Source organism: Ursus arctos, unplaced genomic scaffold, assembly GCF_023065955.2.
Source record: "Ursus arctos isolate Adak ecotype North America unplaced genomic scaffold, UrsArc2.0 scaffold_37, whole genome shotgun sequence".
Classification (NCBI taxonomy): domain Eukaryota; kingdom Metazoa; phylum Chordata; class Mammalia; order Carnivora; family Ursidae; genus Ursus; species Ursus arctos.
The window spans coordinates 7,404,399-7,424,373 of record NW_026623053.1 but is presented as its reverse complement, the minus strand read 5'-3'; the positions used below and the strand labels follow the sequence as shown (position 1 = coordinate 7,424,373).

At 42.1% G+C, this 19,975-nt stretch overlaps 1 long non-coding RNA gene across 2 annotated transcripts in view; it reads right to left on the bottom strand.

The window, feature by feature from the left end:
• Positions 1 to 12,911: 12,911 nt before the first annotated feature.
• The window catches only part of LOC123000352 (uncharacterized), a 249,549-nt gene continuing 242,485 nt past the window's right edge, over positions 12,912 to 19,975 (bottom strand). For both annotated transcript variants that reach the window (XR_006408307.3, XR_007187910.2), the window contains one exon: positions 12,912 to 19,529. This is a non-coding gene — a long non-coding RNA (uncharacterized LOC123000352). The remainder of the gene's footprint in view (positions 19,530 to 19,975) is intronic.

The window sequence follows — 19,975 nt, the reverse complement described above, 5'->3', positions numbered from 1 at the left end:
AAGTAGTAATATAAAGGAATTTCTTCAACCTGATAAAAGACCTCTATGAAAAACCCACAGGTAACATCATACTTCATGGTGAAAGACTGAATGCTTTCCTCTAAGATCAGGACGAAGACAAGCATGTCTTCTCCAGCCATTTATATTCAACATTATACTGGAGGTTTTAGCTAGGGAAATTAGACAAGAAAAAGAAATAAACGGCATCCACATTGGAAAGAAAAAGTAAAACTATCGTTATTAATATACGACATGTTCTTATATATAGAAAATCCTAAGGAGTACACGTGGACACACCCACACACAATAAAAACAATTAGGACTAATTTAGGAGTTCAACAAGGTTGCAGGATACAAGATCAACATACAAAAATCAATTGTATTTCTAGTCAATTCTATCTGTTGTATTTCTAATACATTTATTTTTTTAAAGATTCATTTATTTATTTTAGAAAGAGTACACATGTGAGGGGGAAGGGGAAGAGGAGGTGGGGGGAGAGAAAGAGAGAGAGAGAGAGAGAGAAGCAGATTGCCCACTGAGTGTGCAGCCCAATGTGGGGCTTGGAGAGAGAAGCAGATTGCCCACTGAGTGTGCAGCCCAATGTGGGGCTTGATCTCACTACCTTGAGATCATGATCTGAGCTGAAATCATGAGTCGGACACTCAACCAACTGAGCCACCCAGGCAGCCCTACAATTGTATATCCATACACTATACAGTAGCAATGAACAATCCAAAGATGAAATTAAGAAAGCAATAGTATCTAAAAGAATACTTAGGTATGAAATTAACAAAAGTAAAAGACTTGTACCCTGAAAACAGCAAAGCTTGGCTGAAAGAAATCAAAGAATATCTAAATAAATGGGAAGACATTCAGTATTTGTGGAATGAAAAACTTAATATTACTAGGAAGACAGTATTTCCCAAATTGATCTACAGATTCTTTGAAACCTTTGTCAAAATCCAGGGGGATTTTTTTTTTTTTTTTGCAGAAATTGACAAACCAGTCTTAAAATGTACGTTCAAAAATGTTGCAATCCAGAACAAGACAAAAACTCTATCACCAAATTTCTTCTCATCAAACCCATGAATTTATTAAGATAGTGGGTAGAGACTGAAATTCTTAGTGCATCTTCCAAAATCTAGGCATCAGACAGATATCAGATATATTTTCTTTGACCTTAGAACCACAGAGTTAGGATAACAATGAAGTATTGGTACCATGGTGACAGAATAAAGCATGAGCGAAACATGAAGATAAAAACTGTATTCATACAACTGTGGAGAAGGAAGCTCTCTTCCTGTTCAAAGGCAAAAAAAAAAAAGTGCTTTTGAAAGTGAAGGCTGCCTCAGAGCACGTGTGACCTGAAGATTTGCAGGAAAGAGAAAAAAGACAGAAGTCTTTCCATCTACAGCTGGCTGTCACTACGGAGCAAATCTGCAACAGGAGACAGACTTTAAAGCACCCAGCTCCAACGGGAGGGTCTCCAACAGCTCCACTCACTTCCAGTGGATTCAAGTGTGTGAGTCTATTGGCAAAGCTCAGGCACGGTCAAGTCTTGACTTGATTCTTACCTTCCCCAAAAAAGAAAATAAAACTGTTTCAGGTTTACTCCCCCTTGTCATCTCAGTCAGGAATCAAACATTTTTGTAGGTAGACAAGGTGGATTCGACTTTTAATTCTGTCACTTACCGAGAAATTTTTTAATCTCTAAAACGAAAATGAGAGTATCTGTAGATCGTGGTGATCAAATTAAAGTGAAATCTTTTCAGTTGCTCCTTGGAGTATTTTGCAGGCTGGGCAACATTATCCGAATGTTTTAGATGAAAAAACGAATCAGATGCAATGATCACCTGAAGATTTATATACCTTCTTATTTATAAGAATGCTCTGGGATATGGGGATAACCTGTGAGGATGCGGAGCAAATTCTTCCACCATCTTGGGTTTCTCCTCCATTTGTAAGGGGAGGAAGGATCCAAGCGGAAAGCAGTCAATGTTAGAAAGGTGCACTCCTTTACCTGCGGCTGACTGCACAGTTATTCCCTTCTCTGAAAGCTCTTCCCAGCTCCCTCTCCAAACTTGAAATTAATAGGAAAGCCAATGGCACAAACAACAGCAGTGCCTACTACCGAGTCTGCATACCAGCCTCTCACTGAGCAAAACTGACACCGAAGGTGTTTTCCCCAGTGTTTCAATCATTTAAAATGCTCTATTTCTGAAATGAACGCTTTGCTTCTTGCTTTTCTCTTCTTCCACCCCCATGAATTACGTTATTAGTTCCCCTCATTATATTGATCAGTAAGCAAAGAAATTCATTCATTTATTTATTCAATGAATTGGAAATATCAAGAGCGCAGTTCATAACTCTGTAAAATCCCAAAAGTTTCTACCTTCTCGGTGTAATAGCTAGAATGATGGTAGAGTTTTAACTTACATTCAGGCTCCTCTCAGTTCAGTCTTCCTAATCTTTTCTATAGAACATCCTTTAAAAAGGAAACCATTATTTGGGAGGGAAGATCTTCCTTTTCAATGGGGAAAAAAGTAGGGGAAATAAATCCTAATCAGGCGATTCCGCTCATTTTCCTAGTTGAAGATAACTAAAAGGCATAAAACTTCTTTATTTTCTAATTAACAGGTGTGGTCCTCGTCTCAGGAAACTATGCATAAGTAGTCCATAAAAAGGCAGAGGTCCAACAACACCATGCAAAGATAGTAATTAAAACAGAGGGAGAAAGGCCTATTATAAATTACACTACGCTTGAGGCTATAAAAAAATCTTTTTAATTAACTGAAAGAATGAGGCAAACAACCTCTGAGCTTTTATAACTGGCTACTGAAGTTTGGAGACAAACAACATAATGATTTTTTTTTTCAATGTGTCATTGGTAAGTTGAATATCACTAATCACTATCTCAAGGGGTGTGGATTATCCTGAACAAATTACTACAAATATTATCGCTGAAGATTTTGGAGTTTGTATTGCTTCTCTGTAGTTCACCATTCAAGCAGAATCCAGAAACAGCTACTGTAAGAGCAAGACTTTTTCTAAAGAACAAAGGAGTTTGGGGCGCCTGGGTGGCACAGCGGTTAAGCAACTGCCTTCGGCTCAGGGCGTGATCCCGGCGTTCCGGGATCGAGCCCCACATCAGGCTCCTCCGCTATGAGCCTGCTTCTTCCTCTCCCACTCCCCCTGCTTGTGTTCCCTCTCTCTCTGGCTGTCTCTATCTCTGTCGAATAAATAAATAAAATCTTAAAAAAAAAAAAAACAAAGGAGTTTGTCCAAACTTATGTGAAAGTCACAAGAGAAAAATCCAACACTATAGACATTAAACTCAAACATGTATATACCTATTTTCTCTGTTATAGGAGAAGCAACTTATTTTAGAAATAGTGTCTTAGAGATTGTAGACTCCAAGGTCTGTTGCCAACTTCATTTGTGTTTTTTGGGGGTGACTTCCACCTTGGTCACTCTCTCAGGTGTTCCTACCCATTGCATCATCAGGATGATGATGAAATCATTACCAATATGTTCTTAGGTTTTCTAAGAAAATCATGCCTGTAGCATGGTAATGGTGATCTGTTGTGTTGAGTTCAAACCTCTTTGCAAAATCTGTCGTGCATCGTGGGCTTGAAACTTGGAGAGTGAACATCAGCGCTAAGTTGAGAAATCATCTGTCTGACGCTATTAAATAGAATGATTCAAGATGGGTTGGGGGAGAAACTAATCCTTGGGAACATGGCCTGTAAATTAATCCAATCAGGTATGTTGAGCAAAATTAGAGACGGTTTTAGGCCTCCCATTTTTCTCTTCATTTTCACTATTTCTCCCCTTAGGGCTTTTTTTTTTTTTTTTTTTAATGACATGTATCATCTCAACAATTTACTTTTCCTTACACAACAGAAAAGAAGAAATATGACCTCTAAGCACTTTAACTCTATTAAAGAAAAAGAAACTTAAAAGTCTAAAGCCTAGGAGCAAACCACTGGCGTATGAAAGCTCTCAACGGACGAGAAACGTCCATGGAAAGACAAAGGGCATCATTTGGGAATTAATAAGGTCTGGACCTTCGCTCTATGTCAACACAACTCAGCCCTCATAATACGTGATTCCATTACCACGTGGCTATGCCCCCTTCCCCTTATTATCAATCATGAGCACCACAATTACAGAATAAGGCAGCTCAAGGTCACATTGAAGGATGATTCTTGAGACTGGAGTGGAGTTCTAAGCAGAGCCTCTAGATGGCACTCTTTCTTATCAGTAGTCAGTGTGAACAGTTTTCTTTTCTATCTCCACAACAATCAAAGGACTAAAATTGGTCCTCTTGCCTTATAGTTTGATAAGATTGCCCTATGCCATCTTAGTTGAAATCTGGATGCTTACATAATACATTAGTTTACCAACAGCAATTTGCGCTCTTAAGAGAAAAATTTCCTATATCATCAGAGTGTTTCAGTTCCTGCTGCTGTGTCCTCATTGAACCCTGCATAGCCAGTTTTCCACCAGGTGGACATGTTTGTTTCAGGTCTATGCAGTCCCTACACCCCACTTTGGACCCTACTTCGAATGTCTCGAAGGTAACAAAAGAAGAGGGAAGTCATCATCTCCAGTCTTCACTAAGGCCAGCCTTTTAGACTCCTTACCACACAGCTGTGTGGAGGTAGGGGTCATAGTATCTGTGGTTAGAAGCAAAAGAAGCTGAATATAGGTGGGAGGGAACTGGCTTTCCCATCAACCCGAGACTGTCTCTGTAAGTACTGATTTGGTGGTCTCTTGTCACCAATAGCTTTAGGGATGCTTCTAGAAAGTTCACAACTAGCCTTAACATCATTGCAGGTACCCCACCACACTATTTCCTGGCTAACTAGGCAATGTCCCCCAAATGCTACTCCTTCCTCCATTCCCAACACACACACACACACACACACACACACACACACACACACACACACAGTTCTCAGGAAACCAAGCACTTTATCCATGCTTTGCAGGGAAACACATTTCAGCTCTGCTGGCCTGGACATAATCAGGATGTGATTATGATAACCGAGAAGTATAGAAGATTTGAGGATAGGTTGTAGGGTAGAAAACTGAAGAGTTTATGGAATTCTTTTCTTTCATGCTTCAAGTGATATTTGGTGAACATGCTTTTTAATGTCTGGGGGTTTTCAAGAATTCAGAGTTCTGCATAACTGTAGCTATTTCAGAGAGTGACAAAGAGTAAAAACCAGTATTTCATTCAAATTTATTTTCTTTCATTTTATCTTATTCCAGCTCCAACTCTCTGGTCCTGCCGACAGGCTATTTTCCAAAGATGAACCTAGCCATGGGTTTGCAGACTGACCCCATATGACCAGAGGGCTCTGGCGAATACAACGCAGGTTGACTTTCAAGACTCTGAATTTGAAAAATCTCTCTTTAACCCTTTGTCCTCAAAGCAAAGACCCTTGTGCTTCTTTGCAATTATGAATTCTTACAAACATTCTGTCCTCACTGAGTTATTTTTTCTAATAGCTTATCTTGCTGAGACATAAAGCAACGAAGGTCATAGGTGCCATACATAAAAAATTTAGTTATGTAAGTTGTAGTAAGTAATTTAAATAGGCCATTTAACTAATCCTGGGTTTTATCCACAAAGCCAAAGGTCTTACTTTGATTGTTCAGTTCATATCTCCTTCCTTTTTCACTCAGAAAACTCTTCCTTAGGATTTGGGAATGGGAAGAGAACTATAGCTTCAAGTTTACTCGGAAACATTTAAAGCCTGCCATTTTCCCAAATACTGCTTAAATGTTTAGAGCTCCATAAAACTCAAGCTGCATTGGATGAATTCTGTAAACATCACCAAATGCAGTTTTTCTAGAAAGAAAGCCACCAAATTTTTAAGACACAAGATAAAGCCTCCAGATGGCCTTCTCTGAAGTGTGCGTACTAATTGGGTTTCCATGTCCTTGTCTGACACTCTAGTCCACCCGGAGTGTCCCTTTCTAGAGCTGAGCCTGGGAAACCAAAGTTCACACAGAGGCCCAGGAGAGGACAGACAGATAAAACAGACCACGTGGGACTGATTTATGGGAACTTGCCCCCCCCCCCATATTAGTCCATTTATTTCCAAACAAGCTTCTTCCTATCTGACAAAATGCCTAAAAATCTACCTCAAGAAGATTTCTTCTCCTGGATCTGAAAGACCTACTTGTCTAGCTCCCTAACCATACCCGAATGTCCTTGGGAAAGGTACAACATCCAGGATTTATTAGCAACACCTGTTTTCCCTTAACCGCCTTAGATGAAGTGTCAAGGAAGGAAGCAGCAGTGCAGAGAAGTTAGGAGGCTTGCCTAAGATTACACAGCTTGTAAGTGGCTAAATCCATGTAGTGCTTAGGAGTGAGGCTTTGGAAGTAGCCAGGAAACCACCCTGCTCCCATTCTTCTCTCTTATCTGGGCCGTGGACAGGCAGACAGGCACACAGCTCAAAGAGCTACTGGTAATTTCTTAGGGCAACAGCTCCAGAAAGGAGATGGGAAGGAAAGACATCTCACTTCTGTGGTTAGGCAAGTTCTAGGGCCTTGGTTTACGGGAGAAAAACTTGGGTTTTTGTGTCAGGAATGCCCAATTCCAACCCATGAGAGAAAGAAAAAGCTCAAGGTCAAATCGGTTTGGAAAATGCTTCTTAATGTATCTCTTTTGGAAGATCTGTGATGAATATTGGCTTATTAGAACGGTCCTGAATTCCACTTGTAACATTTTTTTAACCTATTTCCCCAAACTACTTGATCAAAGGATGCTCTTTTTCCTAACATTTATTGACATCTCTCTAGGAGAGTTTGGGAAATTCTGCTTTAGTGGAAGTTCTAAGAATTTGGTTTCCTCGTGATGCCCTGCGCTGCCATGCAACCCAGAACAGAACTCTCTGCAACCCTTCCTCCTGGCAGAAGTTATTTGCATGAGTTTTCTACCAGAAGGCACAATCCGAAAGGTCCTGAAGCTTTCCTCGCTTGGAACACCCTTTCATTAAGGCCGCTAACAATTATAGAGAAAAATCTGTTGCGGAGCAAATGGAAGTAAAACCCACTACTCTCTCTTTTCCACCTGCTGCTCTTTCCTTATTTAAAGAATCCCCTGAGCACCCTCTTTGCTAGGGAACTTTTCTTACCACCCCCAGGCAGAGTTAATTCTTCATTCCCTTCTCTCTCGCGGCAGAAGTGTCTTTGTATTACAGTACTTGATACTCTTGCATCGGAGTATCTGCTCACAAGCCCGATTCTCTCCATGCCCTCGAGGTAGTTCAAGGCCATGGCAGATGAAGGAGGTACCTTCTTAGCTCCACCACCTGCAGCCCATGGGATGTGGCAGTGCTCCCGAAGTTCTGTGACAGGCATAACATTCTGAGTCGACAACTTTAAGAGGCCAAATACAAGCACCATATATAAATGTAAACTAAATTGATTTAAATTTTTAAAGTATGGAGAATCAGACCGCATTGAATAAAGAATAATTAATACCTACATGTATTGATTATGGCCATTTAATTTTTCAAGTAGAGAAAGAAAAGGGGGAAAGGAAGAGGAATGAGGTAGGGAATCCGAGGAAAAATATAACAACAACCAACAGTAGGGGAAAAATACGTGGAGAAGAAAAATAGAAAGGAGAAAGAAAAATTATACAATAATGCAGGGAAAGCTGTAGGGAGGAAGACTGAAATAAAGCAAAAGAAGAGCTAGAGTGGAAAATCTGGTGGCAGAAAAAACAGGAATGAAGGAAGAAAATCTAACACTTTTGAAGTATTAGTGCAGGAGTTTACAGTTCAACTTCCTGTTATCTCTCAGCATAGACTAACCATGACTAAGTAAACCATTATTCACAGCTCTACAAATGTTTTTTTATCCTCTGACCCGCTGATGTTTCACTTTGAAGGTCCAGTCAGTTGGTCCATAACCGCTGCCATTACAACTACTAACTCTGTGGAAGGGAGTTCACACGTCTGGGCTCTTGTTCCCTTCAATCTACTGGCTAAGATTGGCCTATTCCAACTGAAAGTGTCACGGCTTACAAACTTTTAAAAACCTTCGAATAGAAATGTACTAATTAGCTATTTGAATGGAAACAAATAGAACTATAATCAATGTTTGAATTGCAAACAAATATTTTACTTGTTTTAACTGTTCCCATTGATTTCTAAGCAGTGGCTTTTAAAAAATATCAGAGTATTTTCTTTTTTACTTTTTTTTTTTTTTTGCCAGGTTTTCTCTTCGGTAAGATCTTCCTTTCCATCTCGTCTTATCTTCCTAAAACGCCTTCAGGTTCCAAGGCAATTACCCAGTTTCCTTTGTGGGCCTTATCTATTTTTATTACTTAGCAATAGTCAGTTTCCCTCAAGCAGGGCTGGGGTAATTAACCGGAATAACAGGGAATGACTCAGATCCCTGATCCAAATTTCTCTTCCAGCTCCAAGTTCCAAAAATAGTCCTCTATTAGTCAAAAGGCTCCTTTCAGTAATATTCATTGCTTAGAGGGTCTGTGAGCACATTCTTTATACTCAGGAGCCTGTAAGAGGCTCTGTGTTTTGGCTTCCCAGCAGGAGATTTCCCTAGGCTCATGTAAAACATCGAGTCTTACAAACCTTTTCAAGCTTTCAAGCCCAAAATATCATCAGGAACCTCTAACGAGCTCCAGGACATCAGGACAGCAGTGAATTCTTTGGCCTTCAGTTTCATGATCCATAAAATGAACCCCTGCACAAGGGAAGCTCTAAATATTAGCTCTAAAATATTCTATTTCTAAAGGGACTTGCTCTTCAAGGTCTACCCCAACTTTTACAAAATAGAATGTGAGGCAGCAGGGGCGCCTGGATGGCTCAGTCGTTAAGCGTCTGCCTTCGGCTCAGGGCGTGATCCCGGCGTTCCGGGATCAAGCCCCACATCAGGCTCCTCTGCTATAAGCCTGCTTCTTCCTCTCCCACTCCTCCTGCTTGTGTTCCCTCTCTCGCTGGCTGTCTCTGTCTCTGTCGAATAAATAAATAAAATCTTTAAAAAAAAAAAAAAAAAAGAATGTGAGGCAGCAATTCTGCTCAGAATTCAACAGAAAGACTTCTTGCAAGATTTTTTAAAGTTACTTCCCTAAATCAGTCAACCAGCCACTCTCTACTGAGTCATGATTATAGCCAAATATATACACAGCTAGAATTCACAGGAAGAGGTGTCTGGCCCCTGCCCTTCAAATTTGGAGAGGGCGTACAATGAGAGAATAAGTGACAATCATAGGGATACAACGTGAGCCCCAAATGAACGGTAAAACAATAAACTCCTATCAGGAAAACGTCACATAGGCTAAGGAGGTCGTAACAAGCATCAACGGAAAAGTGGAATTTCAGTGAAGTCTACAGTAAAAAGTATGCTTCAAACGGGGATGAGATGGGAATGAGTATCGGGGTGGCATACATTTTAAAAAAAAATGTTTCACTTGTCACTCATCTGTGTCCTTCGGGTCTGCCGTGCCTGGCGGCACCCTGCAGTCCTTCCACCTAGAATGTTCTTCGTTCACGCAAGTCTTTTACAGCTCCCCACCCCCCGCAAATCTAAGCACAAAAACCCTTCTTCCGTGAAGCCGTCTCTGATCCTACCGTTGAAAGTTACCCTTTTCTCTCTTGACCGTCCACAGCACCTTAACTTTCTCTCTTTTAAGAGATCAGCATCTGTCACTGACTCCCCTCTCCTGGACTTGCACGTACTCTCCTACATCTGCAGCTAGACTTCACAATCCTTAGGAGAAGGTGCTGGTGAAATTGACCTTTGTTTACTCATGGTACTTGGATCAAGGCCTTGCATTAGTCACTCATTCAAGTATTAGTTTTTCTTACTTTTTATCCCCTCATTCGTTCAACACAAATGTATTGAACAATTGACTATGTGCCAGTGACACTGTAAGAGTTATACGGACATTTCCCTTACAGTTTGCATTCTGATGGGGGAAAACGATTAATCAATAAACAAACTAATAAGTATACAATGTGCCCAGTGCTTGTAAGTCCTATGAGGGGAAAAAAAAGACTAAGGAGTAGCTGGAAATAGTTTAGATTCAGTGGCCAGCATTTATTATGTTATATAAGTGATATGTCATTCTAAGGTAGAAACCTATAAACAAAGAGACTATTTTGAGGCATTGGACAAAATAAATTAAGCAGTGGTGAAGTTCTTAAATTATCCCACTGCAAGTAAAAGTAATAAATATAATTGATACTAAGACTCAATAATTAGTATTGCCATGTGTAATAAATTAGCATACATTTATTGCATGTCTACTATCTGCTAGGCAATGTAGTAGATAATCCATTCGCTAACCAGAGGGGTATTATTATTGTTCCCATTTAACAGATGAAGAAACTAAGGCTCAGATGGGTTAATATGCTTCAGATTACTAAGTAATAACGGATGAGGTACGAATGGAATTTGGATCTCTCGAACACAAATGCTAATGCTGTTTTTACCAAACACCTGTGCTTTCTTAGGAATGGATGAAAGAAAGGTTTTTCCTCTGACTGCTTCCTGGAGTCGCCCCTCTGAAGAACACCCTGATATCTCCCCTCAGCTTTGTGTCTGGCTGTATCTCTTTTCGAGAAGCAATCATCTGAGCATGGACCAGAGGTTTCTGCAGCCAGATCTTGGAAGGAACAGAGAAGAAAGCATGCATGTTCTAGTTTCCCACAAAAGGAATTTGGCCCTGGGCTCCTGAAAAAGGAGGTCTTCTGTGTCCACATGGACCACAGAAGAGATGGAGCCAACCCATGGAGGAAAAGCCAGGCCCACAGGCTCCTGCCCTGAGCAGCAAGAAGCCCAGCTCAAATGGAATTCCAAGCTTCAGGGTCTGAAAGCCCAAGGTCTGGGCTGAGGTTTGGTGATGAGACACGGATTCTCTACACCTCTGAGCTCTGTGATGTGACGGGAGTATCACCGCCCTAAAGAAGGAATCAGGTTTCTAGGGTCTGCACAGAGGGAGTGCAAGAGGAAGGCAAGCGCAGAGAGAGGGCACTGGTATCCGTTTTCCGCAGTCTGTTCCCTCTTCTGGGGAGCGGACTTCTCACTTCATCAGGCTGTCACATGCCCACCTCAAGCTGGCGGCCCTGGGAGCCTGAGAGGAAGAGCGGGAGCCTCCGGCCTCCACCCAATCAGGGCCACGCTAGCCTGCTGAGCAGAAATGCGCAATTAAAATTTATTTGCATTAGGATATCAAAATATACTAAATAGGCAAGGCACGAGGGGAAATCTCCTAATTACTTCCACAAAGGAGTGTTTGTTCCCAGGATGGAGCGAAGACGCTGTGGGAATGAGCAGGAAGTCACTTCGCAGCCTCTTCCTGGGAGGCGTCCATAGACGATCATGACCGGAGCAGATGCTGGACAAAGAGGAGGGCTCCCCTCTTCAGTGACCAGCTCCCTCCTGTGTCCAGAAGCCACTCCCGCAAATGTCTAACTGCTAAACCGAAACACAAGGAACTACCAGAGCCAGTTCTAGAATGCTCTGAGGATGTGCCACAGCCATGACTGCTGCTGAGAGCACGACACAGTGCCTGGCACACAGTAACTGGGCGCAGTGAGCACCGCTGCTATGAATGCGAGGTTTCTTCAGCATAGCCCGTGTGCTGACGCAGAGGGCAGGCCCGGGGACGAATGCCTCACCCAGAGGCCGGTGCTTCTAGGCGGCTGTGAGTCGTGTGAGGGCGTCTGACAGGATAACTCTGCCCGGCATTCGTACTAGAGGGGGAGGAAGAGATTCAAGAGAAGGGGCAGGGGGGCGCCTGGGTGGCTCAGTCGTTAAGCATCTACCTTCGGCCCAGGGCGTAGTCCCAGGGTCCTGGGATCAAGCCCCGCATTGGGCTCCCTGCTCTGCTGGGAGCCTGCTTCTTCCTCTCCCACTCCCCCTGCTTGTGTTCCCTCTCTCGCTGCCTGTCTCTCTCTCTCGTTCAAATAAGTAAATAAAATCTTTAAAAAAAAAAAAAAAGGGGGCAGGAAGAGAAAGATAGGAGGAGAGAAAAGGGACAGCGGAGGCAAATGGCTCACAGGAAACCCTGTGGAAGAGAAGAAACAAGTAAACAGTCTTCACTTGACTGAGAAGAGGAAGCGAACGCCTGTCGGCCTTGCCAGAGCCGCTGCATGACCATGAGGCAGTGAGCAGGGGAGCTCAGACGTGGGTTTCGAGCACAGGTATCCCCCTGCTCTGTGTCTGGATGGTGTTCTGTCCACGAGGCCTGACACTGCAGTCACGACTGAGCTCCAAACCACCACCCGATCCCTGGGAGGCAGGTGAGACTGGCTTTCCCTCGGTTCCTTAACATAAACCCACATTGACGGAGATTCTCTGCAAGGCTCCCAGAAAACGTGAGAGACACAGGAAAGGGAAGGAACGCTAGCTGAGATCACTGAGCTCCCGGAAGACTGAATGCTGCTGGGAGTTCCCAAGGCCCGTTGGTTATTTTGCCTGTAGCAGAGCTGCCTAGAGAATCGGAGGAACGAGGAAGCTACGATTCTGTGTGTTTCTCAAGCACCCGGGTTACCCGGTATTCATCCCAGTGGGGACTTTTCTTTCATACGCTCCTTTGAGGTATGCCTGATAAGGTGACACGTTTGTCCTTCTCACAATGCCTGTATTCCTCTAATGTGCTTGTTAAAATGGTAACATTTCTGTTTGAAAATAAGGCACGTCTGTTGTGAAGATTTTAGAGAAACCAGGCAAGAAAACAAAAAGCTTTAAAAAGCACCTGCACTTTTATTTCACAGGGATACAGCTAAATACTTGTGTATTTTCCCAATGTTTACTTCAATACAGGCAAGGCATATACTACTCTCTACCTGCTTTTCTCACTTTATAATCTATCTTGAACACTTTCACCTGTCAGGAGGCATTTTGCTATATCATCTCTAATAGTTGTATATCCATGTAAAGAGAATTGATGGCAAACTTAATGTAACCAATCCTCTATTGCCAGGCTTTTAAATTGTTTCCAGTTAATCTCTGTCATAGAAACACTCTGAAGAACAATCTTGTATAAACTTTTATCCATATACCTGATGGGGATTTTTGTTTTTGTTATTGTTTTTTTTTTTTTTTTTAGCATAGACCCCTAAGTGGAAAAAAGTATTCAAAATTTTAAAATGTATGAAACTGATTATCAAATGGCCTTCCAGAAAGTGCATAGTGAGTTAACCTCTCCACAGCAATATGTGAGAGTATCCATTTCCTATGTCCTTGTCAACATTGGACCTTACTGGCCTTTAAAGTCCTGTTAATGTTTTCCCCATGGACTTATAACAGCAGTTTTCAACACTGGCTTCTCATTAAAATCACTCAAGGAGCTTTTGAAAAGTGTCAATGCCTAGTCCCCATCCACTGAAATAATTCAGAACCTCAGAAGTGGGGCCTGAACATTTACCTAAAAGAAACTCTATACTTAAAACAGTCACATAAGATAGTCCTGATTTCAGACAGATGTTACCCACAGTAGGAAGGATCCATACAGAGAATTCTACGTAAGTTTTTCTTGCAACGGCCTTAGTCCTCAGCCCTGTGAAATCACCGTTATCCTGAAGAATATCTGAAAATTTTCTTCCAACGACCATAACCAGATCAATTTTACACATCAGGTTAATGTATGCACGCGGCACCTACTCTTCACTCTCCCCCTCCCCTCATTCCCTGCCGTCCTTCCTGCAGACCCCAGCCCCAGCATCACTTCCTCAGGAAGCCTCTCCTCCTCCCTGACCACATCGCATCGCACTCTCACGCCCCTAACACATCCAGTAACTCTCTTTGGGAGCACTTAATACCATCGTGGTGTCGTTTGTGGACATTCTGAGATGGGAGTATTCACCGTAAGCCGGCATAGTGGGGAAAGGTTCATGAACAATCAGAGTGGATTTCAGAAACGGGTAGCATTTGGACAGGCAGAAAGAAACACGTAGGAGTAGGAAAGCCAGAATCATTAACCTTTATAGGCTTGTGGACACATTTGGAAAAAGGCTGAAAGTTAAAAACTCTCCAGAAAAATCCAAACACGCCCACGCAGCGAAATAATGTACATGTTTTCAGGTAGTTCATAGAACTCTAAGCACAACCATAGATCTTGACCCCCAGTGGACCACATTCAGCTCTTTAGGAAGAGCCAGCATAATGATTAATCTCTCTCTTCTAGCCAAACAACATGGGCTCAGGAACACCCCCAAATTCAGTCATCACTGTCCTAAGTAAACAGCAGAAATACCAGACTGCCAGCTACCACTGTGTCCAAATTAATGGACCTATCTATGATTTACCTTTGCCTTAGTAAAATGGGGTAAGTTGGGGCCAGAGGAAGGAAAGAAAGGGACAAGGAGGGTCCTGAAGTATAGTACCCAATTATGGAGCCAACAGAGCAATGATTCTTTTATCTATTTTATGCAGTTAACATGAGTACCTATCGCAAGACAAGAGAAGCCAAGAAATTCAGAGTTGAAGGTAAAATTCTCTCCTTGAATCACCTTGTATCTTTATATTCCCTGTCAAGTGTTTTACTTTAATGAGCACAGGGCAAGCTGGTGTTTGTTCTATCCCCTGCCATCCCCCCCCCCCCCCAAGAGCATCGGTGCCTCAGGGCAGGAACTTTGTCCTTTGGCATAACGCCATCTGTGGCATCACTCTGCAGTGCTATATAAAAAACCACCACACCTTAGCTGACCCCATTGTGTCTAGACACCTTCATTACTATGCAGGACAGGACAGACGGGCAGCCCCACATGCCGCAGGGCCGGCCTCCACTAGGAGCCGCATCATCCCAGCTCTATGTACCATCCACTCCCCATAGCTGGTCTTCCTTGGCACCTGAGAAATGTTTAGAATCCCACCTGGGAGTTCACCAGAATACCATTTACAGCAACAGAGCTTTTTTGTTTGTTTCAATTCTAAAGCTCCTTGACAAAGACCTTCTTAAAATGGACCAAATAGTATGTGTGATATTCATAACTTTCCACCAAATTGTTGTATGTGGAAGTCAGTTTTACTGCTTCATTTACACACCAAAATGGGTATGATTTTACTATCCCAAATTCTGAAGCAAAAATAATTTCCCTTTAAAAGGACAAAAGTGGCTGGGGCTCCTGGGTGGCTCAGTCGGTTAAGCATCTGACTTGATTTTGGCTCAGTCATGATCTCAGGGTTGTGAGATGGGCTCCATGCTGGGTGTGGAGCCTGCTTAAGATTCTCTCTCTCCTTCTGCCCCTAATCCTCTCTGGGGGGGGGGGGGAATAGAATTTAAAAGGACAAAAGTGGCTTTGGAGGTAGTGGTTAGTCAATTAATATAACTATAATTGGTGGTTTACAGCTTACCCTCCAGAAAAAGATCTACTGTGCTTTTCCAGTCAGGCTCCCCATGGGGAGGAGCCCTGCTCAGAGCCGGGTTACTCCTTGACAATACACCAGCCTTCCCTTCCTGCCTTCTTCCTCTCTCTTCCCTCACCTCTGCTCACTCACTATTACAGGTTCGTAAGACAAAGTTAATGAGACAGGCTTCTGAGAAGCCTCAGGAGGGTCACAGTTACACACTCACATATCCAATCAATGAGAATATTCACGTCACATTCATTCCCACCGTGGTTCTGTAGCACCATATTGATTTCCCATCCGTAACTGTGTAAAGCCAAGGGACAGAACGTCACCTTTTCCCTATGACAACATTTGCAGCATGTTTACTGGTTTGGGAATGATAAGCCCCTCATCCTGAGTTTAAAGTCTGGTAATTGACTTCTGCTCAATTTATGGGATGGGTACATCCTTCACACTAATCCTTAGTCCTTGGAAAATATCATTACCCAGAAACGTGCAGTACAGAGTTCATTTTGGAAAGAAATGGCTGATAAAATGGGAAGGTCTGTTGAGGGAAAAAACAAAGGGGGTTGGGGAGGACATGAGGTCTGCCCAGGAGACATAAAAAGGGGTAAGATATAATGGGGCCTTTTGAAAACATTGTGAATGTTCACATCAGATATATCAGCCAGGAGACAGAAGAAGAATAGTAACTCTGACTTTCGAGCACTTACTATGTCCGCCATACCCTTTGTAGCATAATTATACTGAAGAGTCACAACAAAACCTGTGAGGATAATATTATGATTCCCAAGTTGCAGAAGAAATGGAGGCAGAGAGAAATTAAGTCATTTCCCCAAAGTCATTCAGCTAGAAAATAGCTCCACTAAGATTCAAACTAAGGTCTCGCTGGCTCCAAAGCCCAGGCTTTTAATTACTATACCAGCCTGCTTCCCAAGTCATATAGACCTGAGTATTAATTTACAAAGTCACAGACATATAGAGGCACTTCTGTCTATATTATGTATGAATGTATGTGTGAAAATCTATGTATTTTTACGTAACATGTAACCCTCACAATTACCCTGAAGAACTAGACACTACCAGCATCAACCTGCCTGCTTTGCAAATTTGGAAAACTAGATGCATTCATTAATTCATTCAACAAATATTTAGAGCCTATGCTTTTTTGCCAAATGATATACTAGGATCCAGTGATACACGAGTCAGAAAAGATGCTTGCTTTCTTGGAGCTCATATTCTAATGACAGAAACAGATAAAAACAACACACAGAAAAATAATAAGATCAATGAGTAAATAAAACTGGGTAAATTGGTTGAGAGCGAGGTGGTTTGCCTACTGACATCATCCCCTGAACGTTTGCTAATTGTGCCCCAAACTGACTTCCAATTTCCACTCACACCTCTTTCTCATTTGGCAGAAAAGCTTGGCGTTAACACGGGCATCTCTTTTTTCCTAACATTATATACCCAGTTTATTGGCACACGCTATTCATCCCACAATCGAAATATTTCCAGAACCCAGCCTCTTCTCACCACCTCCTCTGCTACCACACCGGTCAGAGCCAGGATCATTTTAATAGCCCCTAGCTGGTCTGTTTTTTCCCAGTCTTGTCTCCTACAATCAATTCTTAATAGCAGCCAGAATGATCCTTCTTAAAACATAGGGTGTTTGCGCTGGCTGGCTCCTTGGCACTCACTCCCTCTCTCACCTCCTTCAAGCCTCTGCTCAAATCCCACTCTCTTGAGGAAGCCTGGCTTGCTACCGTCACCCTGTTCAATTTTTTCCCATAGCGCTTAACACCTTCTAAAATACTACATAATATATTTATTCAGTATATTTTTTGTTTATAGTCTGTCTCCCTCCACAAGAAGGTACATTTCACAAGGGTAAGATTTTTGGGTTTTGTTCACTAATGCACCAACAATGCACAGCATAGTACCTGATATCTATAATTCCTTAGTATTTGCTCCAAAAATAATGTTCGGAAAAAGCCTCCTTTCCATCAACTTGAATACAGCTGAAGAAAACATCAGTGCACTGGGTATGTAGATTGAAGCACACAGAGAAAGGGGAGTAGAAATTATAGCAAAGAGATGAAAGAGCCCTAAGGGGGCACAATGACAAGTTGATGTGTGACCATAATTCAAGTCCTGGGAGGCACAGATACCAAAGAGGGACAGAAGCAATATTGGAGGAGACGGAATCTAATAACTTTTCAAAAATGAGGAAAACTTCAAGCCACAGATTCAAGAAGCAACATACAACTCATGCAGGGTAAATATAACAAAAGCACACCATGGCGCATCGTGGTAAAAATGCCATGAGCCAAAATTACAGAGAAAAATTCTTTAATCATTCTAGTACTGCCTTGCAAGAAAAGTGGCTAAGTAGGGTTACCTTCCACTCAATCTTGAACGCCCTTGTTTCACCTTCTTCACTTTCAGAAACCCACGTGCCTGAGACATACAAGTATAGGGATAGAGCCCTAGAACTCCTCCCAGGATAAAACCAGATTCCCAAAATGGTAGAGGCTTTGAGTACCATTTCTCACACTATCAACACAACATGGAGGTAAGCATTTTTTTTTAATGAATAAATGGCATTCACTTATAAAAGATTCGCTGGTCTATAGAAGATGGGAATATGCCACCAATCCCATTAATCTTCCTCTATGAAATTCTACATGGGTAGTGGTACTGTTTTAACCGAGTTTTTCATTATTAGAGGACACGGAGCCAGAGAGAAGGGCAGTGCGTCCAGATCCCCAGCTTCTCTCTGAAGCATCGGTGAAATAATGGAGAAAACGCTTGAAAAGAAAAATTCCAAGTAGGTTGGTCTATTATGCAGACCTTGATCTTAGGAGTATCTTTTAAATACTCAAGTAAAATTTTAAGTGCACATTTCTGTCAGCTAAAGTTGAAGGGGAATAGGAGCTTAAAGGCATTTTCTGAGATGTTTAAGAAAAAGACAAACCATCACATCCATTAACCATCAGATACTCTTTTAATATAAAAATAAGCTACTCTGAACCAAATATAGGGGGGCCCCTTCTAGCGTCAACAGATGTTTAGGCTTGATTATCTGGAGATGAGAAATATACTCCCTGCCCCCAAAGTGTGTGATAAAGAAGTGGCAAAATCTTTAAAGAAAGAATGCAAAATGGTAATTTGGGGGGTTTGATAACCTTACAAAATGGCAGTTCTCCAGAGAAAGTGATTACATTCTCTCCTTAATGCCTGCCACCCTTTCCTTGTAGATTAGAAACAACATGGTGGCAAGAATGCCACTGTCATTTGATAGTTGTCAGAAGTCATTTTTAAGGCTTTCATCTGGCTCTGGGAAAGCCATCTTGAAATGGAACTAAAGAGAGCATTCAGGAGTTGATGACAAAATTGCTTTGTGCTTTAGAAAGAGCATTATGGAAACATGTAAAATTTTTTCTCCAAGTGACAAAGCTGTCATCTTAGTCAAATCAATGTGGCATCGTATTAGTGAGATAGAATGCGAAAAAGCAGAGTGGAAAAGTTATCCAAGGTCATTTTAGCATTAAGGCTGAAAAGGGAATTATATGGATGTCAGCCCCGGGGGTTAGGAGGGGGGTGTGGACTCCCACAGGATGCTGTGTCCACATGGAGAGTATGGTCTTGAGATAATAAACCAGTCCTCAGATTCAACCGGAACCAACTCCCAGGTGTTGTCTCAGGCTGAAAACTGGATGGAACATTTCACTGTGTAATGGGAAATACAGGTGACAGAAAAGTATGTGAGCAAAGGGTGGCTTTCCGAGGCAAAGAGCCTCGAGGATACTGCCTGAAACAGCTTTAACACCGCAAAGCCATGATAACGTTACTTTGATAATATTAATTGGCCTATTACCACGCCACATAGCAGACACTGTTCTAAGTTCTTTACATTAATTATCTCATTTAATCTTTACAATCGCCTATAAGACAGGTACTCTCATTCTCCCAGTTTTGCAGATGAAAAAACCTGAGGTTGATTTACTTGCCCCAAGTTACAGTTGGCAGAAGGGGTAAGACATAAATCCAGGCTTATCTGGGTTCTAAGGTATGTACTTTAACCACCAAGTATCTTACCTCCTGTTGGCTTTCCAAGCATCACCAGAGTGCTGCTCCTTTCGATTCTTATGTAACACAAGTTGTGCTCCACCATTTCCTGAAATTAATGAAACAATATGTCAGCACTTCCTTGTCTACCTCACGACCAAGACACAACCATCCCGACGTGCCAAAGTGAGGTGCCAGGCCAAAATGCAGAATTTACAAGGAAGTAGTCAACAAATATTTCTCCCCCTCCCTCTACCATCTGGAGGATCCCTCAGCTAGATCCAGAAACTCAAAAGTGGTTAGAATGTGAAGAGGAATTTTCTAAAAGGAGATCATTGAGAAATCTAAGCTATGAAACTGAATCCCTGGAATAGGGAAGCTAAGAGACTGCCCACCTCCTCATTTCAAGCCTCCTGAGGACAGAGATTTCACTGAGCCACTTTGAGAACCTGCTATAGGTCCCTTTTTGGGGGAGGGAGGACACTGGAGGTTGACTTCTGCTTTCTAAGTAACTACATACCCCCATGTTGAAGTCAGTTATATATGTGTCTTCTG